Genomic DNA, 7,020 nt, shown 5'->3' on the forward strand with positions numbered 1-7,020 from the left:
TCTGTGAATGTGATTCTGGACGTGCGTAGCATAGCACCACAGTTGAATTCTTTAGGAACATTCCAAGCACTCTAAAGATTTTTTGAAGCATATTCAATTTCCACCTAAATATTTCAAGCCTAAAGAAGTGAATGCTTCAGTAACATTTTTGCATTCTAGTGTGTGGTTAGCTGACTGAAGCTAGGGTAGCGGGAAGACAGTTTAAAAATGTATGGCTAAGGGGGAAGTGGCTGCCTTTCAAACTGAATGCTAATATATAAGTATTTCTAAATTAGTGTTAAGGCTTCTTTGGTACTTACATGGATAGGTGTTAGGGAAAAATCTTTCAGTTACTTTTGAAATCCTGGGTCAAGTAGAAGAGACCCTGATTTTTCTCCAAACCATAGCAATGTTGTTATTTAAACTGAATGATGAAATGATGAATTCCAGCAAGAAAAATAATTCAGCTATGTCGACATAAAAAAAAAACATTCAAACCTGTGGAGAATTTTAATAAGCACTTATTTGAGCCAAACTGACCACATATATTAGGGAGCAAGATCTTAAATGCTCCAGAGAATAACAGTTTTGCAGTTTATTTTATATGTTTGAAATTAAAGAGGAGACATAAGGAAGATTGGAGAAAGCAACGCAGGGATGATTACAGGATAGTTAAGATTATTTGCCCCCTTGAATATAGTTAAGTCTTAGAAAGAGTGGTCTGAAAATGGGTATTTTCAAATGTTTGTTAACCTATATGCACAGAAACAATGGGCAAGGCTTGCTTGGGGCAAAGATAAACCTTTTAGTAAAAAGTTATATGCCTAAGGCATGACTACGCACTATGACCTGCCCAGTTAGGAATTTATGATCAGGTCACCTGTGAGGTTACTTTCTATAGAACCCCTTTTTTGTCCACGCCTACCTCTGGGATATTGCTGCATATTTTAAGGTTCTGCAAAGTTCTAGAAATAAGCTACAGTCATTTTACGGAAAGAATGACTTCTGAACTTGAACACCAGTATGTACACACATGCGTAGACACCCAGGGTTACATCAATAACTGAGAAACAGTTCATCACAGAATTTGCTTCAGAGTCTCACATGGGCTTCTGGATGGGCTCCTGTAAATCTTTCATTATTGCCATGAAGTCTATCAGCTTTTTCTTCCTTGCTCACGTACCACTTTCTCTTCACCTCTCTTTGTCTCTGAGAGATTGCTCATGTCCTTTTTTTTTTTTTTTAAGCTTCAGTTTGTCCTTTACTGATGCTTCTTTCAGGTATTGAAGCAAGTGGACCAGAAACTCTTCAGTGTCATTCTTTTTTTGTTGTTCAGAGCTAAGAGCATTTGAAGTCAGGTGAACAGAGTGTGATCTGTTCTCTTCTGCTCATCAATTGTAGGACCTTGGACAAATTATTTGAGGTCTGTGAGTCTCACTTTGCTCATCTATAATATGGAGCCAAGCATGTTTACCTCATGATCATGAGGATGACCGATGATAACTGAGTGTCTGCTTTTAACAGATACTGTGCAAGGTGCTTTATGTGCATTTCCCAAACTTGAAACAGCTCTCTAAAACAGGCTATTTTATCACCATTCTTATGTATGAGGAAACCAAAGTCCTTAGAAGTTCCTCCAGCTACTGAGTGTCTGAACAGGATTCAAACCCCGGTATCTACCGCCACAAAAGGGATTGGTGTTTTAGAATCTGCTAGTGCTACATTTGTTTTTAAATATTGTCTATAATCTATCCCTCTAGTTCATGACAAATTAAACCATATATATGAACTTTCTGCACTTGTTGGACTGTGTCCATTGGATTGTCTGTTTTTATAGCTCTAGCCTTTAGAATCAAGTTATCATATCACTTGATCAGGCTTTTCTTCCTTTTTAGTTGATAATTAAGAGCATAGACTTTGAAACTAGATAGTCTAGGTTCAAATTCCAGCTTCCCAGCCCTGTGACCTTGAGCAAGTTACTTAACTTCTCTATGTCTCAGTTTTCTCGTACGTAAAATAGAGATAGTAGTACCTATGTCAGGGTTTTTGGCAAGATTAAATTAGTTGTTTTATATAAAGCACTTAGAATACTGTCTGGAATGTGGTAAGTACTGTATCTGTGTTGGCTGCGTCATAGTCCCAACATGCCTTGCTCTTTCTGTGCCCACTCGTGTTATAACACATAAGTATAGTTTCCTTTCCTAACTTTCAATTGTCATCTTTGAATTTTATTTTTTGAAGTATAAGGTATAGTATGAGTTACTCAGGCAGATATGTGAAAACTTGATGCCTCCCTTCCTTTAATGTGTGTTCAGTTCAGTATGTTGTTCTCTGACTGTTTCACAGAGGTGTTAATACCATCTAGGAAAAAAAAGGTTCTCTTTGTGTTGTAAATTTCTGTCATTTATGTGTCAGATAAATTTGGGAACTGCTATACACTATAACCTCTGCCTCAGGATTTATGAAGCATATTTGCAAATTTAATTATCTGAGAATTCTTAAAGTAAAGGAGTCTGTTTAATTTTTTAAAAGTGTTTCTCAAATATTTTTTCCTAGAAGCTCAAAGAAATATTTGAAGCCTAAATAGGGCAATTTTGTTGTCCTTTATATTTGACATTTTTATATTTTTTTCCTTGATCCTAGTTTTCTATTTCCATTTAAATATTTGATTGTAGTGTCTTTTATTATAAGCTACCTCAAGGTCTTTGTGGAAAGATGTAGGCATATAGTAAATATAAACATATTAAATAAGAATCACTTTAAAAAGGAAACACTTGCTATCAAAGGAAGCAGTTGCAATATAAATTTCTGTGAGAGACAAGTGCAAAATGCTAAGCAGCTCAGATTTCAGCTGTGAGAGTGGGAAGGGGAAAAGCATCAGAGAGGATCTAAAATGTGAGAAGCATCATGAAGGACGGAGCAGAGGAAAAGGTCTTCTTATTAAGAGAATAACATCTCTAAAGTCAAAGAAGCAAAAAAGTGTCTGTGTACTATATTTAGGAATAGTCTGGTAGTGCAGCAGATCTGAAACATAGTGCTATTGGGAGCAATAAACAAGGTGTATTGAGTAGGCTTTGTAATGTGCAGTTTCTTTTTATCTCCACAGTGATTAGCAGTGTGCTCTCAGAGTCATTGTGACTCCTGGGTCCTTGAAGAACCTCCTCCCTACCCTAACCCATGATGGTGTTTCTGTGTCTGGTAAATTCTAGGGAAACTGCGATGACAGTGTTTTATAATCGTTAAGAACCATCATAGGGATTATAGGGTGTATTGAGTGAGAATTTACATATTATAGAACTATGAAGGTCATAAGTGACCTGCATTGTATGAAATGTTCTGGGCAGCAATTACATCATAATAGCATTTTTCCCCCCAATTTGTTTTCATCTGATGCTGTTCTGTCTGATTCCATACACTGTTTTGTTTTATTAAGATAAATTAATTGTCTTGCCATTTTGTGCATTATCAACCTAATAACAAAGGAAGAAACAGTTTTCTTTTTTAGTTAACTGGTTAACTGTATCTTCTGCAAGCTGCTGTTTTAATGTTTTTCTTTATAGCACTGTTCCCAGGATGATTCACAGAGAACTTTTAACTTTTCCACTGCATGTTGCAATCAAAAGACATCTTTGTAACTCTACCAAAAGATGACAGTTCCAGGGTGGAGCCAGTTAGGGCGATTCTCTCCAGTTTTCTTTTTTTCTTTTTCTTTTTGTAAAGGACAGTATGCTATTTGGGGTCCCATATCTCTTTTGCATCCATTTTCCTATACTAATTCTTAATTTTTCTACAAGGATATTTACTGAATTATTAGAATATCTGATAACTTCTCTAAATGACCATTTTTACTTTTTTGTAAAGTATAAAATGTGTGGTAGAAAAAAAATGATGGATTTGATCTATAAGAGCTTTGTTTATACAAAGTCAGTTCACGGGGGGTAAATACTCAATCCACCGTGTAATATGACATATGGTTTAAGAATTCTTTGATGTTTTCTGTGGAATTTTTATTTTTTAGCTTAACATTTAGTGCTAAAAAGATATAAGATACATTGCAAGCCTCTCTGTACATCCTGAGAAGAGTATTAGTGTTACCTTTTCAAAATTCCTAGTCTCCTAGGATAAATTCTCAGTGTCCTTAACATGTTGTCTTTCATCTGACCTAAGTAAGACTTTTTACCAATGCTGGTAATTTATGGCAACTGGGATGTTTCATTTATTTATCATAGTGGAACTCCCGATTTATTTGGAAATCTTTGTAAAAATGTTATTTTGTTTCTGCCTTTAGAATAAATAGCATTTGGGATGCTATTTTAAGTTTGTGCATAATTATTTTTCTTATTGAATTTTATTCATTTAAGTGTAATAAATTCTTAAATTCCACTCTTCCTCCACACATTTTATATATGTATTCATATAGAGAAGTTTGAACAGAGGTAAGGGAACTAGATTTAAAGCTCTCAGAATATTATGGAAAAATTCTAAATAACACAAATCCTGTGTTTTACAATATACTCCATGAATGAAATCTGTTGTATTATTGGAACAGAAGGTTGTGAATAGATGATGGTTGTCTGACAATCCACGAAAGTATGATTTGGCTTCTGCTTAATTATTTTTATTTCAATTCTGTAATTTTATTCTTGATTTGTTGCACTCGCATGCACCTGAAGTTCACTGAAGATCAGGGCCGCTGTCTCACATTCTTTGTAATAGATGACCTTTAATGTAAGCTTTACATTTTAGTATTTCCTCATTTTACCAAGTGAGGCCTTTTGCTGAGGATGGTGAGGTAGAAAGTTCTTGTTATATAGTAAGAATTTTGAAAGTTAATTTAAGGTAGATTTAAACCAAATCATATCAATATTAACATTAAATGTGAATAGTCTAATACCATTATTTGAAAGTAGAGATTGCCAGATTGGATAAACTTCTCTGTTGCATGTAAAACATTTGCTTTAAATAGAAAAACACAAATAGATTAAAAGTAAAATGATTTAAAAACTGTGCCATGATAACACTAATAAAAAGAAAGTATGTATGGCTATATTAATATAAGACAAAGTAGATTTTAGAGCAAAGAATATTACCAAGGATAAAGGAGGTCATTTCATAATGACGAAGGGGTCAATTTGTTAAGAGGACATAATAATCTTAAAGATTTATATAACAATCCTAAACATTCAAATAATGGAGCAAAAACTAACAGAGTTCTGAAGAGACATAGGCAAATCTATAGATACACTTGAGTATTTTAATTACACTCTCAATAAGTAAACAAAAAAAAAAATCCCAGAATATAGCCCATATTCTCAGCATAAAGGAAATCTCTATAAATTTAAAGATGATCAAGTATATTCTCTGACCACTGTGAAATTAAACTAGAAATCAATAATGTAAAATATCTGGAAACTCTTCAAATATTTGGAAATTAAATAACACTTATAAATATCCTATGGATTAAAGGAGTAATCAAAAAGAAAATTAGAAAATACCTTGAATAGAGTAGAGACAAAAACAATGTATCACAATTTGTGGATGACACTAAAGCAAGAATTAAAAAAAATTTATAGCCAGAAATGTCTATGTTAGAAAAAAAGATTTTAAATTAATGATCTCAGCTTTTATTTTAAGAAACTAAAAATGGAAGAACAAATGAAATCCAAATCAAGTATGTGAAAGGAACTAATAAATATCAGAGCAGAAATCATCGAAATAGAAAAAAAAATCAGTAGAGGAAATCAATGAAATAAAACTTTTTTTGAGAATATCAATAATATTAATAACTCCCTAGCCAGATTTATGAAGAAAATAAGGGAAAAGACAAAAATCAGTTACATGAATGAGAGAAGTGATAGCACTACATATTCTAGAGACATTAAAAGGATAATAAGTGAATGTTATGAAAAGCTTTATGCCAATAAGTTCATCAAGTGAGATGAAGTGAACAAATTCCTTGAAAGGTACAATTTATCACTGAAGAAGATATAAATAACTAAATAGTCTAATATTTATTAAATAGATTAAAGTTTTAGTTGAAAATTCACTCAACAAAGACAACTGCAGACCCAGATTGCTTTGCTGGTAAATTCTATCAACCATTTAAGGGAAAAAGTACATAAATTCTATATAAACTCTTGCAAAAAATAGAAAAGAAGGAATAAATTTCACCTTATTCTTTGAGGCCAGCATTATAATTGATACTAAAACCAAAGACGTTACAACAATAGTGACAACGTATAACACTAATGAACGTAGATGCAAAACTTTAATAAAATTTTAGTAAATATAATTCACCAATATATACAAAAGATAATCTTCTTGACCAAGTGGAATTTCTTCCCAAAATACATTGTTAGTTTGGCATTCAAAAATCAACCAAGTCATCAGTATATTAAAAGGCAGAAAAATAAAACCCATTAAATCATCCCAATATATGCAAGAAAAGTATTAGACTAAATTCAAAAGCCATTAATTAAAAAAATGAACAAAAACAAACAAACTAAAAACTAGATATAGAACTATATAGATACTTCTTTAACCTGTAACACAGGAATATATGAAAAACTATAGCCAAATCATGATGAAAGACTGAGTTCTTTCTCCTGTGGAGCCAAGGATATCCTCTTTCACTGTTCGTATTTAACCATACTGGTGGTTTTAGCCAGTGCATTAAGGCAGTACAAGAAGTGAAAGGCATCCAGAAGGGAAAAGAAGTAAAACTGTCTTTATTCGTGAATGATTTGATGATCTTTGCTGAAAATCCAAAGAATCTAAAAAATGCTACTAGAACTAATAACTATATTTAGTACATTCATGGGATATGAGATCCATATATGAAGATCAATTCTATGTTTATAAACTAAGAGCAAAAATTTGGAAATTCAAATAAAAATAAAATTTACTGTAGCATTAAATAATGTGAAATATTTTGATATAAATTTAATGACATATGTACAAGACCTCCACACTGAGAACTATGAAATATTATTGGGAGAAATTCAAGGTGACCTAAATAAATGGATGGATATATCATGTTAA

The sequence above is a fragment of the Pteropus alecto genome, unplaced genomic scaffold, assembly GCF_000325575.1.
Source record: "Pteropus alecto unplaced genomic scaffold, ASM32557v1 scaffold25, whole genome shotgun sequence".
Classification (NCBI taxonomy): Eukaryota; Metazoa; Chordata; class Mammalia; order Chiroptera; family Pteropodidae; genus Pteropus; species Pteropus alecto.